General features: G+C 47.2%; 1 protein-coding gene across 1 annotated transcript in view; it reads left to right on the plus strand.

Moving 5' to 3' along the window:
- Positions 1 to 15566, plus strand: part of DCAF8 (DDB1 and CUL4 associated factor 8) — a 101212-nt gene that overhangs the window by 54963 nt on the left and 30683 nt on the right. The window lies entirely within an intron of this gene.

Genomic DNA, 15566 nt, shown 5'->3' on the forward strand with positions numbered 1-15566 from the left:
GCAAATGAATGGCCTTAAATTTAGGACCTAAATTTCATTGACTTTTCAGCTAACAATTTAGGCATGGAGCATTTTTGGTAAATTGATCTCCTAAGGAAGTATTTGTTTGGGGCTTCTCTCTCTTTTTTTTTTTTTTTTTTTTTTCTTCACCTTCTTGCTACAAGGGAGGAATCTTTTTGCTAAGCAGATTTATGCTCACCCATTTCCAAGGTGGGTTTTGGGGGGGGACTTAGGAGAGAGAAGGTTGTGCTGCCTCATGCTTAGTGACGACGCTTGAATTAAATCGAGATGTTATACAAATGTTTTGACAGAAAATAAGGCTGCCTATGTCAGTAATAAAGTGGAAGGGCTTGCATGCTTTCGGGTCTTAGTTAAATCTCAGAATCAAGCCGAGCACCAGGGTCCAGGTGGCTAATTCTGGACACTAGTGGAACAAAGGTGGTACCCAAAAGCAATTACTACCAGATGTCAATTGATGGGATTTTTTTTTTTATTATTTTCCACCTCCCCCCACCCCCACCCCTGACACACTCACCTTCCCCTAAGTCTGTACCTCAGGGTCTGATTTTTCTGAGTGAGAGACCAGCTAACCTCAGATTTTGCAATGTTTTTCCCTTCACCACATTTATTTATTTATTTACTTGATTTTCTATACCGATGTTGGTATTTACCTTCACAACCTGGTCACATGACCTGGATCCGGCTTCTCCAGCTCTCCAGTCATCTCTTGATGAGTGCAGGATAGAGTTGGCTTTGCACATGCTCCTTTCACTGAGTGATGACTCCTCAGAGCAGTTCCCATCATAATCTGGTGGCATTACTTCCTCAAGAATGTCCTAGGACACGCTAATTCTTTCTAGAGATGTTACAGCGGGTGGTAGCCATGCACCTTAGTTCTCAGTGGTGCTAGCCAAGAGAAGTCAGGAAAGCAAGAGTGTTTGCCTTCAACAAGACAGTTAAACAAGTAATATCCTAGACCAGTTGACTTGTCCACAGATTTTAGTCTCCAAGGAAAGCTGCTATGTTTTTTTTTACTTTTTTTTTTTTTTTTTAATGGACGGGAGTGGCTTTGGGTTTGTCAACCCAAGGATATATGAATATTCAGTCAGACAGAATTCTAGGGAACAACATTCATTCCTTGAACGTACCCGGATCAGTCCAGATCCCTGCCAGCAGCACTCCAAAAAATCGGTGGCTTTATTGCAGACTCTTCCATTAGAGGTTGAAGAGATTGTGGCAGGTGGATTTCAAGAAGAGGTTTTATTATACCAGACAAATTAGGGGTTTCGACCTGGACTGAAAAATCTAATTTACATTTAAAACCAAAAATTGACTTCAAGATAAAAATGCTATCAAGCAGTCAAGCAAAGGAATTAAAAAAAAAAGTCTGTGGTTATAAAACATGCCTATTTTGCCCATCACGATGGGCAAGGTCTCATCAAAGCTATCTGTGCACTGTCATTCAGAAGCATTGCCACGCACAGAGTGCTTATAGAGGTACTGGCTGCTCTCTTGTTGAAATTTTCATGTTTTCTTGCCTGGAGGCTCTGTCCCTCCAGGCCAGATACAAAGACAGCAAAGTACTTTTGGGATCGGAAATGAATTTCTGACATCACTCTTCCTTCTCAAGATGTGTGTTATCTGGTGCCGGATTTCTCATAGAGTTGGAGGCTAATGTTGATGATCAAGGGAAAGATGCAGACCTCCAATCGAGGAGGGGATTGAATTTTAAATTTTCAATTTGTTTCGATTTTTATTCTTACGATAATTAGCTCAGAGAAGATTACAATAGGAAAAATACAGAAAATGTGCATTCCCTGTATGTACCCAGATCGGTCCAGACTCCTGGGTTTTGCCTCCCTGCCAGCAGATGGAGACAGAGAAAGTTTCACTGACATTGTACTAACCCAATGTGCCACCTGCAGTCACTCAGTATTTCTCTGCCTCCCGCAGATGGTGAAAAACCTGCAGTTCTGTAGTCAGGAGACTGTTTTGAATTTGAGCCTTCATCCCAGGGACTTTTTGGGTCCTAGTGGGTCCTTCCCTGTCTGGTCGAGGCAGCTACAGGCTTAGGGCAGCTGTTTTCTTTTAGTTGGTCCCTTTTTTTAGTTTGGCATTGGTTTGCGTATAGGAGGCCGCCTGGAGCCGGAGTTCAGGAGAGCTAAGTGCTAGGGACAAATGGGTTCCAAGTGCCTTGCTATCTGCGATGCTTGCCGTCTGATAGCAACTCAATCCTCACTCTGTTTCTGTCAGTGCTGTTTAGAAGCTCAAAGCGATTTGACTTCTACAGTTTTGCCCATGTTGGGACATCCCCTCTGCCTATGGTGTGGGAGGCGTGGGAATGGTCAGTTCTCCCTTGTTTCTGAGGGCAGAAGCTTCCTCGAGAGAGGTTGGAGTGAGCATGGTTGGGCCTATTGACTCTGGTGTAGATCCAGCCTCTTCCTCCTGGGTGAAATGATTCCAGAGCATGCAGACCTTTCTGCAGGGGTGCCCAGCGAAAGCGAAGCAACCTACTATATAGGAATCACATGCTTGGGCCTCCCATTTGTCAGTCACTGCGGACAAATGCCGCAGGAAGTCTGTCCCTGATAATGTTCAAGGGGGTGTGGTTCATGAGTCATTGGAGGATTCTGATAGGGAGTTGACTTTCTCACTTCTAGAAGAGAGAGAGATTGCATATAATTGAGAGCCGCTTTGGACTCTTTTTTTTTTTTTTTTTCCACAGAGATGTCTTGCTGAGTTGGCTCAGACCCTGAGCACGCTCGGCGTGGCTGAAGTCAATTTTAAGTTAAGCATCCTGTTTTCTTCCCCCCCCTGTATCTAATTCAAGAGATATTGGATTTAAAGAAGGTAAATGCAGCTCTCAAAGGTTCCCCGTTTCCACATGGAAACTCTGAGGTCCAACTCTGAAGTCCATCATAGCAGCGGGACACAAGGGAGAGTTCTTGACATCTCTCGCCTTGATAGAGGCATATCTGCACATAGCAATCAAGCTGGAGCACTAGAGATTCCTGAGGTTCATGATTCTATGGGGAACATTTTTGGTTTTGAGCCCTTCCCTTCAGCTGGTGATGGCTCCACATACTTTCACCAAGGTGATGGTGGTGGCGGCAACTGCATTGGTGTATCTGTATCTGGATGACTGGCTTATTCATACAAAATCAAATGACCTCTGTTGACAGTCTGTACAGACAGTACCGATGCGTTTGAAGTCTCTAGGATGGGTGGTGAACCTAACAATGACCCATTTAGTCCTCTTACAAACTCTGGAGTATCTGGGGGCTCAGTTCAACACACTAGCGGAGAGAGTGTTTCTCACAGAGAGAGATTGCTGAAATTGCAGAGTCAGATTAGGCTTCTGCTAGAACTTTCAGTGCCCAGAGTCTGGGACTATTTACAGGTCTTGGGTTCCATGGCATCGACATTGGAATTAATGCATTGGGTATTCTTACATATGCAGCCTCTGCAGGGGGCTCTTCTGCTGAAATCCATTATTGGAAGAGTTTCATCTTCCTCGTCTGTTAGAGGGGGAAGCCAGGGACAGTCTTTTGTGGTGCTTACTCGCACCAGTCTCGAGCGTGCTGCAGATTGGAGATTCTGAATTGGATAATAGTTGCCATCTATGCAAGCCTCTCTGGATGGAGGGTGGTGTGACAATATCAGTCAGCGCAGGGCCAGTGTCGAAACAGGAGGCCTCATGGCTTAACATTCGGTTAGAGATGAGTGGTGCATTTCGCATTGCTTGCCTGTCTTCCAAGGCTATGCGGCCTTCCAGTACAGATCCTATCAGACAATGCGAAAACAGTGGACTACATCAACCATCAAGGCAGAACCGAGAATCGGGCAGTGGCTTGAGAGGGCCCGGGAGTTGATTCTCTGGCAGAACAGCACTTGGAGCAGCTGGCAGAGTCTCACATCGCTGAAGTGACCAACGTTCAGATGGATTTTTATCAGTCGGAGAAAGTTAGACCCCAGGGTATGGGTACTGTCAGAGGCAGTGATGTGTCATTCACAGAAGATGACGATATCCCGACCAAAGAGAACACCAAGGTGTCACGGTTGTACAGCCGCTGAACAGAACACAGTACAAAAGAATCAGAGCTCCGGTGCTGCTGTGGACTCGAAGGATTCTTCTTTATCTTCCCTCCATGGCCGCTGGTGACAAGGGATTACGGTGGATAAACATCCAGGCAACGTAATCCTGGTAGCTCCAGAGTGGCCACACTGACCATGCTTCCCAGATTTGATCGACATGGCCATAGATGGGCCCCTGAGGTTAGGACATCAGTCTACTGTTTTCCACCAGGACCCAATATTTTTGGGTCAAGTGGCTCACTTTTTTTCTCGCGGCTTTGCTTCTTGGAGACTACTGAGATGGAGGATATATTCAAAAGCTGTTATTTCCACCTTCTACATCCTTGACTTGCATACATATTTGGAGGATCTTCGAGTCCTGGTCTGCTGTTGACTGAGTGCAGCCTCAGCCTGATCAGGCTACGGTGTCGCATGTTTTGGCTTTTCTTCAAGGTGCTAGTCATAGGACTGGCCTTTAACTCTGAGTGTCCAGATAGCAACATATATTCTATGGTTCCTTCAGGGAGCTAAGAACGTGTGTCCTTAGGTGTAGAACTTGTCCATTTTGGAATCTGAATCTAGTCCTTAGAACCACTAAAGAGAGCCACGGTTAAAGACTTGACTCTTAAAGTGGTTTTCTTGGTTTCTATTTGTTCAGCCGGGAGAATTTCGGAGCTCCAGGTGCTTTTCTTTCTGCCTGAGATAGTCTCGGCATTCCATATTTAGTTAGACAGTAGAGTTTCCAGCTTTTAAGGATTTGGATTCCTCTACGCCTCATGCGGGGGAGCTTAGGCTCTTAGATTGGAGGCATGCATTATTGAGAAAGCTAAAGGTTACTTATGATTTCCATAGATCGCATTTCCTCTTTCTAGATTGTATCAGCTCCTTGTACTGTGGCGTGGTCCAGAGAAGGGAAATAAGTCATCTAAGACTACAGTTGTATGGTGGTGGCTGAAGGAAGCGATCGATTCTACTTACATTTCTAAAGGGTGCCCGCTGCCAGATGGGTTTAGGGGTGCCCTTAACACGTTCTCAGGCGACTTCCTGGGCTGAGTCACATCAGGGGTGTCTGTGTGAAATTTGCTAGGCATTATTGCTTGGATGTCGGGGCTCCAGCTTCCGTGTGCTTTAGTGAGGGTGTTCTATGAGCGGAACTCTCCAGGTCCCACCTGAATTAAGGGGAGCTTAGGTACATCCCAGGACTCTGGACTGATCTGTGGTACTACAGGAAAGAAAATTAGCATGTAAAACCAATTTTCCTATACTTAAAATACATACATAGAGTATCAATATTTAGTAGCCAGACTGTATCAAAATATTTATAACAATTTAAGCATGTTCACTATATATACCCAACTGGGTTTTGAAGTAAAAAAAAATATTCTGTACAGTGGAGGAATAGCTGACCTTGGGCAGGTCACTGTACCTCTATTGCCTCAGGTACAAACTTAGATTGTGAGCCCTCTGGGGACAGGGAAAATACCTCCAGTACCTGAATGTAATGCACTTTGAAGTGTCGGGGGGGGGGGGGGGGGGGGAGAAAAAAAGGTTTATCTCAAGGAACTGTCCATTAAAGAATCATCCCTCCCAAAATACACTGACCCATTATTACTTGGCTTTTAGCCTTCTCTTTTCATTTCATTTTTAAATTTTTACATATTGTGACAAGTCTGTACACTAAATATTGATACGGTTTTATTACTATTCTGAGTATGCAATATAAGCTGTGAAACGTTTGCAGCAATAGGTCGTTGCAAGGCTAGATAAGTCATGAATATTGTAGTGAGATTTTAATCCTTTGTCGGTGTATGTATTTGTATGAATGAATGGAGTGAATGTTTGTTTTTTTCATAACTTTAATACAAGATGGTATTATAAATGATGATTTTCAACTAACTAATGGTAATTAGGAAAGTAATTTGAATAAGGTTAGCTTTTGAAACTGGCATGTGAAATCCTTGCTATCTTTAGTTTTTGAAGATTAATTAGAACTAAAGGGGCACTTTTTGTATTATATTTTATATTATATGTATACATATATATGTATATATTCAGTATATTTATATATACATAAGTTACTAGAGGTGTAAGTAAATTAGGATGGTGAAGTTAAGCTAAGCTTGGAGATGCTGGGCATGAGATGAGTGCAGTGTATAGTGCAGAGGTCTGGGTGTTCTGGTTGCATTACTGGTCATGATGAAAACTGGGGTATTTGTAGGTAGTGATACTATTTAAAGGACCAAAAAACTTCCATGACTGCTCGCTAGGGAAGAAATGCAGTGGGCATTTTTTCCCCCATTCACTCACCACTAATTTTGTGAGGAATGTGGAAGTGATGGGAAGTATATGGTGAGTGCATTTCTTCCCTGATAAGAACACACCTATGACCCACCCCTTGCAGTGCTGTCTCCACCCCATTTCTCACCCTGTTGAGGTCCTCTCTCATTCTCTTGAACAGCCCTTCCAGTCCTCTTCTTTTCCTTGTCTTTCGCCCTTTCACTCTCCTCTCTCCTCTCCCACTCTTGCTGCAGCTTATCTCACTCTTCTACCATAGTCAGGGCAAAAACTGCATCCTCCCCTATCCCGACTGGGGTTGATGATGCTTCGCTTGCCTCCCCACTCTTCTCAGCTGTAATAAGGGTTCTTTGTCCTCTTTCCGCCCGCTTGCTGACACTCAAAATCAGTTTGGTGTGGGCAAGCAAGCAAGTGTATTTTTGAAAGCCTCGTTTATAGAAGAAAGCTCATATGCTTTTTTTTTTTTTGGCCTTTTAAAAGGTATCACAGTGTACAAAGACTCCAAAAGTTCAAGAAACAATTGGTAGACATAGGTGCAAAAATCAAATTGAGCAACTTTGTATTAGTGATGTGTTTGTACAACCTAGGGTGAGGAAGAGATGAGGAGCAAGGAGCCAGTTTATTGGGAAAAACAGATTCTGAAGAGCATCATGGGATGACGACATGTGCAAGCAGATTGGTTAACCAGAAGAGCCTTGAGTTGCAGAGATTGAGTTGAAACCTCAGTTCCTGAACATACCCAGATCAGTCCAGACCAGTGTGTTATGCATCCCTACCAGCAGATGGAGTCAGAGAACAAAACCTTTGGGCACTGCTACATAACCGAGAGTGCCACCTGCAGTCCCTCCGTATTTCCTGCAGTCTATTAGTTAGCTAGTTTTAAAAAAAAAAAAAAAAGAGAAAGATGGGGAAAGGAAGTAGGATAGTTAGGACTAGTAGTACTGCTTCCTGAGGTGTTAGGCACCTTTGTGGGCCATCCCTCTTTGGAAGCCTGGGGGTTGGACGCCCCTGCCTGTGTCTCGCCCGCAGCAGTCCAGTGGCTCGACAAGCAGAGGCTCCTGGTTTCCTCGTCCACTGAAGCGGCTCCTCTTCCTCGGCTCCCTGAGGCTCCTAAGGTGTCTGTTTAAAGTTTAAAAAAAAAAGACTAAAAGGGACTTCCTCAAGTAGGTGGAGTCTGTCAAGGGACGGGCCGTGCGGTTGCCAGCAGCCAATGGTGAGGGGGGAGCTAGAACCCTGCGGAACTTGTTGGCATCCCAGGGCTCTGGGTAGGTCGACAGGAGAGGGAGGGGAAGTATTCGTGTGTGTTTTCTTTTTCTTTTTTTTTTTTTCTCTCTGCGCATTTCTCGACTGGTCTCGGCTGTCTGAGCTTCGCGCTTGCAGGGAGGTGGATATTTTTAGTTCCCCTATCCGCACGGCGGTTTCCTGACTTCCTTTTTTTTTTTTTTTTTTTACTTTTTTGCCGACTACCGCATGGCACCGCGGGCCGGCTCATGGCTCCCTGAACCAAAATGGCGGCCTGCCGCATGTGTGGTGCAACAGGACAGTCACTGGATGGAGATTCCCTCTGCTCTGCCTGTACCACCGGGCAGGCTGGCAGGCAAGGCTTGCGATCCTGCGGTTCGATGCCCCCCCCACCGAGTCAGAGGCCGCGGATGAGGAAGCCCCCCTTGTCATTTCCCCTGTGGAGCAAGTTTGTTCTTTTGGGGTGTATGCTGGACTTCCGGATCCCTCAGCTGAGGGTGGAGAGGACCCAGAGGAGTTTTGCACAGAGTTTGTGCTGCTGCTTCATCAGGCTTTCCTGGCTAGGAAGCAGGCAGCCCTGAAGAGAGCAGCGTGGCCGGATGTGCCTTCAGAACCTCTGGCTAAGCGGATGTCCAAGGGGCTTTTGGATGCCCAGCCATCTTCAGGGACGCCGGCTCTGCAGGGGGACATGACAGCTTCACCTTTGGATCAGGACCCAGGGGTCCCGCTGGATATGGGTGATGGGACCCAGGACGACCAGGATCCAGACGAGCTGCCTTCCTCGGAGGGAGATGACCCCAGCATGGTGCACTTGTTTAAGCGTGAGGAGCTTAGACCTCTTATCCCCCAGGTTTTGGAAGTGCTGGGTGTCAAGGTGGCTCAGGAGGAGTCTGACAGCGAAGGGGTTAACTTTGTCCTGGATGGGATTCGGGGTCCGACCTCTTTTCTGTTACCAAAGAAGGTTCGCAAACTGGTTACCCGGGAGTGGGATTTGCCAGATGCGGGCTTGAAAGTGGACAGAGCGATGGCGAAGATTTACCCCCTCTCCCAGGAGGTTTTGGATCTTTTGAAGGTGCCAAAGGTGGCCACGGCGGTGTCTGCAGTAATGAAGAAGACAACCATTCCCGTGGCCGGCGCTGCGGCACTGAAGGATATACAGGACCACAAGCTGGAGATTCAGCTTAAATGGGTTTTTGAGGTCTCCACTTTGAGTCTGCGGGCGGCTGTTTGTGCCAGCCTCAATCAGAGAACCTGCTTTTGTTGGGTCCAGGAGACCTCTGCGGTGCCGAATGCCAGCAGTGGTGGACCCTTACAGCATGCACGATTGGAGGCAGGTGTTGTGTATGTCGCGGACACTTTGTATGATTTGGTTCGGACCTCGGCGCATAGCATGGTATCTGCGGTCTTGGCTCGTAGACTCCTCTGGTTGTGAAACTGGTCAGCGGATTTGTCCTCCAAGTCTCAGCTTTGTAACCTCCTCTTCAAGGGAGAGCTTTTCTTAGGGGAAGACCTGGACCAATTGTTGAAGTTACTAGGGGAATCCAAAGGCAACCAGCTTCCAGAGGATAGGAAACCTTCATGGAAGGTTTTCCCCCCCTTGAGCTCGTTTTCGGGATTCTCACAGATTTCGCACTGGTAGGTCTTCAGCTCCTTCGGGGCCCAGGCCAGGCTCGGGTAATCAGCAGTCCTTTCATGGAGGTCTGCGCCCTGGCAGAGAGTCCACGGGCTAGGGTGCTGGATGTGGAAAACCCTCCCAATGAAGCCAGAGGCACCCATTCTGTCATAGAAGCTGTTGAAGGCAGATTGTCGAGCTTCTACGCTGAGTGGGAAAAGATTACCTCGGACCGATGGGTCTTGGAAGTGGTCCAGGATGGTTACGCTCTCGAGTTTTCGTGCCCGGTGCGGGAGGCGTTTGTGGAGTCTCGCATTGCTTCGCGGGCCAAGAGCAAGGCAGGGGACCCTACAATGGCTTTTTGATCTCCGGGCCATTGTTCCAGTCCCCCTTGTGGAACAGGGCAAGGGACAGTATTCAGTGTACTTTGTGGTTCCCAAGAAAGAGGGCACCTTTCGTCCCATTCTGGATTTGCAGAAGGTGAACCGGTGTCAAAGTCCCCCGTTTTCGCATGGAGACCTTGAGGACTGTGATGGCCGCTGTACGCAAAGGGGAGTTTCTCGCGTCCTTGGACCTCACCGAGGCGTATCTCCACATCCCGATTCGCCAGGATCACCGGCGGTTCCTCCGATTCAAAGTGCTGGGTCAACATTTCCAGTTTCAAGCTCTTCCTTTCGGCCTAGCCCCACGTACCTTCACGAAGATATCATGGTGGTCGTGGCAGCATTTCTGTGCAAGGAGGGAGTCCTAGTTCACCTATATCTAGACGATTGGCTGATTCGAGCGAAGTCACAGGAGGTCTACATAAGATTGGTCCAGAGGGTGATGCTCACCTTGCGGTCGCTCGGCTGGGTCATAAATGTCCAGAAAAGTCACTTGGAGCCCATTCAGTCGCTGGTTTACTTGGGAGCACTCTAAGTTGCAAGATCAGGTCAAGGTCCTCCTTCAGAGGGAGACTCCAACGATTTGGCATCACTTACAAGTCCTGGGATCCTTGGCCTCCACCTTGGATTTGGTCCCGTGAGCGTTCGCTCATTTGCGGCTGTTGCAGCTTGCGCTGTTGTCAAGGTGGAGCCCGGTGTCGAAGCAGTTCCAAGTGCCATTGCCTCTCCTTCCAGAGTTGGTCTGTTATGGTGGCTTTTGTGCAGCAGCCTGGAACGGAGGGTGGAATTGGACCTGCCGAATTGGGTGGTTATCTCCACAGATGCCAGTTTATCAGGCTGGGGAGCAGTTTGCCTGAACAAATCAGCTCAAGGTCTTTGGTCGCCAACGGAGGCTTCCTGGTCCATCAACCACCTCAAGACGAGGGCTGTCCTGTTGGCCCTCCGAGCATTTTACCCCTAGTCAAGAACTCCATGGTTCGGGTATTCTCAGACAACGCGTCGACGATAGCCTACATCAACCAGCAAGGCGGAACAAGGAGTCTTGCAGTGGCACTGGAAGCAAGGCTTTTGCTTGCCTGGGCGGAGCGCCATCTCAAAGGAATCGTCGCATCGCATGTCTCTGGGGTGGAAAATGTTCAAATGGACTTCCTCAGCAGGAATCAGCTCGATTCGGGGGAGTGGGAACTGGCCCCTGAAGCTTGGAACCTCATTTGCGCCAGGTGGGGCGTGCCTCAGTTGGATCCGATGGCAACTCGGGCCAATGCGAAGACAGAACGCTTCTTCAGTCGTCGGCGAGAGGTGGGCTCGGTAGGGTTAGACGCCCTAGTGTGCCCTTGGCCCACGGAATTCTTCTCTATGCCTTCCCTCCCTGGCCTGTCATCTGGCGGCTTCTGGATGGCACTCTATGCAACGGAGGCAGCGTAGTGCTGGTGGTGCCGGTGTGGCTGCGTAGTCCATGGTTCGCGGACTTGGTTCGAATAGCGTTGGAAGATCCCCTTCAGCTGGCTTATCTCCCCCGCCTGCTCCGTCAGGAGCCCATATTTTCGGATTGGGAGGATCACTTCTCTCTCACGGCTTGGCTTTTGAAAGGCGGCAATTGCAATTGAGGGGGATATTCAGAGCAGGTCATTGCCACTCTTCTTCAGGCACGTCGACTGTTTACTTCTGTGGCCTATGTTAGGGTCTGGAAGCTATTTGAAGCATGGTGTCACCAGTGCTCCTTAGATCCTTTAGCGACAGAGATTCCACAGGTGTTGGAATTTCTTCAACAGGGACTGGCTAAGGGTTTGGCTTACAGTTCACTTCGAGTCCAAGTAGCAGCCTTAGGTGCCTTACAGGGCAGGTTTCATGGTCGGTCACTGGCAGTTCACCCAGATATTTCTAGGTTCCTCAAGGGGGTCAAGCATTTATGCCCTCCCGTCCGCCAGTTATGTCCGGATTGGAGCTTAAATCTGGTGCTTTGTGAGGCTCCCTTTGAGCCTTTGCACAGGGCTCTGATTAAAGATGTGACCTTGAAGACAGTGTTCCTGGTAGCCATTTATTCTGCTCAACGGATTTCAGAGTTGCAGGCTTTGTCGTGTCGAGATCCTTTCCTTAGGATTTACGATGATAGTTTCGCTGCGCACGATGCCTTCGTTTGTTCCCAAGGTGATGTCTGCCTTTCGTGTCAATCAGGAGGTGGACCTGCCTGGCTTTCCGCAGTGGGCTCGTGATTCCTCTCAGGGGAGGGATCTTCATCTTTTGGATGTCCGTCGTACTCTTTTGCGCTATTTGGAGGTTACCGATGACTTCTGGCGGTCAGATCATCTGTTTGTCTTGTTTGGTGGACTTAAGGGGGGGACAGAGCTTCTAAGGCTACTGTTGAAGACAGTAGCCTTAGAAGCCTTAGAAGCCTTAGAAGCCTTAGAGGAGCAGAGGTGATATGATACAGACTTTCAGATACTTGAAAGGTTTTAATGATCCAAAGGCAACGACAAACCTTTACCATAAGAAAAAAATCAGCAGAACCAGGGGTCACGATTTGAAGCTCCAGGGAGGAAGATTCAGAACCAATGTCAGGAAGTATTTCTTCACGGAGAGGGTGGTGGATGCCTGGAATGCCCTTCCGGAGGAAGTGGTGAAGACCAGAACTGTGAAGGACTTCAAAGGGGCGTGGGATAAACACTGTGGATCCATAAAGTCAAGAGGCCGCCAATGAAGAGTGGGTGACTCGCCAGAATGATGGCTACTGCCTGGAGACAATACCCTTATTCAATAAACATACACATGGTTACTGTGACTCCAACATCACTCTAAGCTTCAACAGCAAGAGGAAATGTGGAAAAAAGGATTTGCACTCACAAAGACGGGAGTAGCTGGCTTGTTACGGCGGTTACTACCCCAAACCAAATATCCAAATTACTACCTCCACCTTCCTCTATTCCTGATGCCTTTCAACTAGCTTGATCACTCCATTCTTATACTTCACTTCAATGCATATCCAGCATAGTTCTCTGCTTCAACAGCAGGGGAAAAGAAAAACTGTTACTTCACACATCCAGCAGAGCTCTCTGCTTAAACGGCAGGGGAGAAGAAAAAAGGATTCACACTCACAAAGCGGGGAGTAGCTGGCTTGTTACGGCGGTTACTACCCCAAACCAAATGTGCCTGATACTTCACTTTCAATGCATATCCAGTATAGCTCTCTGCTTCAACGGCAGGGGTGAAGAAAAAAACTGATACCTCACGCATATCCAGCATAGCTCCCTGCTTCAACGGCAGGGGAGAAGATAAACAACCAATAAGGGCTGTATAACATAATCTGGGTAAAAACAAATAAGCATGGGTGTAGCTTGCTTATTGCGGCGGTTACTACCCCTACTACCTCTAACTACTCAAGCTAGATATTTCACTTGGATGCAGCTCCATCACCGCTCTCTACATTAATGGTGGGGGTGGAAGGGAATTAGAACCAAGAGCTAAGAGAAACAGATAAGTATGAGAAAAGAAATGAGGGAAGCTTGCTGGGCAGACTGGATGGGCCATTTGGTCTTCTTCTGCCGTCATTTCTATGTTTCTATGTTTCTATGTTGTGCGCTGGATTAAGGAAGCTATCTGCTCTGCTTATGTTGCTCGAGGGCGTTAGGTCCCCTTGGGTCTGAGAGCTCATTCCACTAGGGCCCAGGCTACCTCCTGGGCTGAGTGTCAGCTTCTGTTGCCACAGGAAATCTACAGAGTGGTGGTTTGGTCCTCTCGCCACACTTTCACCAAGAATTATCGCTTGGATGTTAGGAGGAATGATGAATTGTCCTTCGGGGAGAGTGTCCTGTGTGCGGGTCTTTCGGGTTCCCTCCCAGTGTAGGGTGGCTTGGGTACATCCCACTGGTCTGGACTGATCTGGGTACGTTCAGGAAATGAAAATTGGTTCTTACCTGCTAATTTTCGTTCCTGTAATACCACAGATCAGTCCAGAGGACCACCCTCTTTTCAGACTCCGAAAGACTGCCTTGAGATGTAAGATTTGGCTGAAGAACATTTTTTTTCTTGTATACTATTGCAGATGCTCTAGATGGAGCAGGTGCTGAGGTGGTCTGGTGGTGTTTTGTTCTTTTGTTACGAGCGAGTGGTTGGCTGTTGTGTTTGGTTTCCAACCCCCTTCGCCCTTTAGTTATGTTAGTTAATGTTGGTTGTGGGCTTGGGGACAGGCCAATACTGAGGGACTGCAGGTGGCGCACTCTGTTATGTAGCAGTGCCCAAAGTTTTTGTTCTCTGACTCCATCTGCTGGTAGGGATGCATAACACACTGGTATTACAGGAACGAAAATTAGCAGGTAAGAACCAGTTTTCATATGTGTGTGAGGATTTGTGCTGGTTGGGTCATTGCCAGCGTAGATTTGATGGCCTCTCAGCGGACATAGCTGTTTTAGTGCAGAATTGGGGATGGGAGGTGGGAAGACGAGCCTATTTATAGGTCTTTCCTCCGTGGAGGATGGTTTTAAGAATTTTGGACAACATTGAAAGATGTGACTTAGAAGTGATTATAACTCCATGTTGGCAAAGAAGGCGTTGGCTTCCCAAACTGCTGAGAAGACTTGCTTGGTTAACGTCCAGCTCTGCATCCAGATCCGGGCTTTCTGCAGATGATAGATGCCATTTGCTCTGCTAGAAGAGTTAATAATTCAATTTCTTAAGGATCGTGGGGGGGGTTTTCCCCCAAGATAAGGTCGTTTTGAGACCTGTTTCAAGTTTCATTCCCAATGTGAGCACCAGCTGCTATGTAAACCAAGAGATTTATTTATTTAACATGCTTATATTCCACCTACATTAATATAACCATTCTAAGTGGATTACAGTATTCAACATAAACATTAATCATAACATACAAGACAGATTGTTCTACCTACTTCATGTCCAGACCCAAAGAATATTTTGCTTTCTCTAGATCTTGAGCTCTTGCTTAAGACTTTTGTGAGAGAGCAGTTTTTTGTGTAAGAGAGGATTTACCTACTTGAAAATTGTCTGAGTCCAAATGGATGAAAAGCTGCATCGTGGACGCACGGCACGCCGTACACAAGGAGAGTATTTTTTTCAAACTGTCCTCACAGTGGGACATTCTGCATGTACAATGTCTATGCAACCTTTACCAAGCATTTTCAGAGCAAACTTAAGCACGTAAGTTCCCTTCGAAAAAGCTCGGGCAGTTTGCGTTCACTCATTCAGGAGCTTCTATTTGGAGGCATACACTTGTATGCATACTAACTCTAGCAGCTGCAACTATAGTGGCATCCCGTCTGTGTCCCTCCCACTCCCAAATCTAATACCCCCCACCACCTCTAATAACCCACTGCCATAAATGTGTACATTCTTTAACACAATGCAATAACAGACACACAGAAATTGGATAAAAATGGCCGCAGCTTTATTGAACAATATATATACCCCTAAAAACCGGAACCCAAACCAATTATGGTAATTCTCAAAAGACCAGGCTACACCACCACTTCTGCTGCCCACCGTAATAACCAACCAAGGTAGCATTGAAACATATTTCTTTAAAAATCAAAAAGCACACGCATATCACTCTCTCCCCGGAACACCTCTGCTGAGTTTGCATAGAAGAACAGGCCTACTCAGAAGCACACTCAGCCCGGGTATATTTTAGTACCACCATTTACACGCATCGAGCAGGATTGTATGCATGTAAATGACTTGGAATATTACCTCCAAAGAGATTTCGGAATTTTATACAGTCATTCTACTAGGGCAATGTCCACTTCCTTTCCAGAGAAGGCGAAAGGACCTGTAGGACAGCCGTTTCAGGCAGCCACGTGGCAGACCTGTCAGATGGGCCTCTTCAGATGTAGCCCTCGGAAGGCGAGAAATTCATAGCTACACTATTTCCCACCCATGTCTCTTAGGTTAAGATGGAAGGCCAACTGAGAGAATGGAATTTGTTTGGTTGTGCCTCTGTCTGTTCCTTT

Source organism: Rhinatrema bivittatum, chromosome 16 (assembly GCF_901001135.1).
Source record: "Rhinatrema bivittatum chromosome 16, aRhiBiv1.1, whole genome shotgun sequence".
NCBI lineage: Eukaryota > Metazoa > Chordata > Amphibia > Gymnophiona > Rhinatrematidae > Rhinatrema > Rhinatrema bivittatum.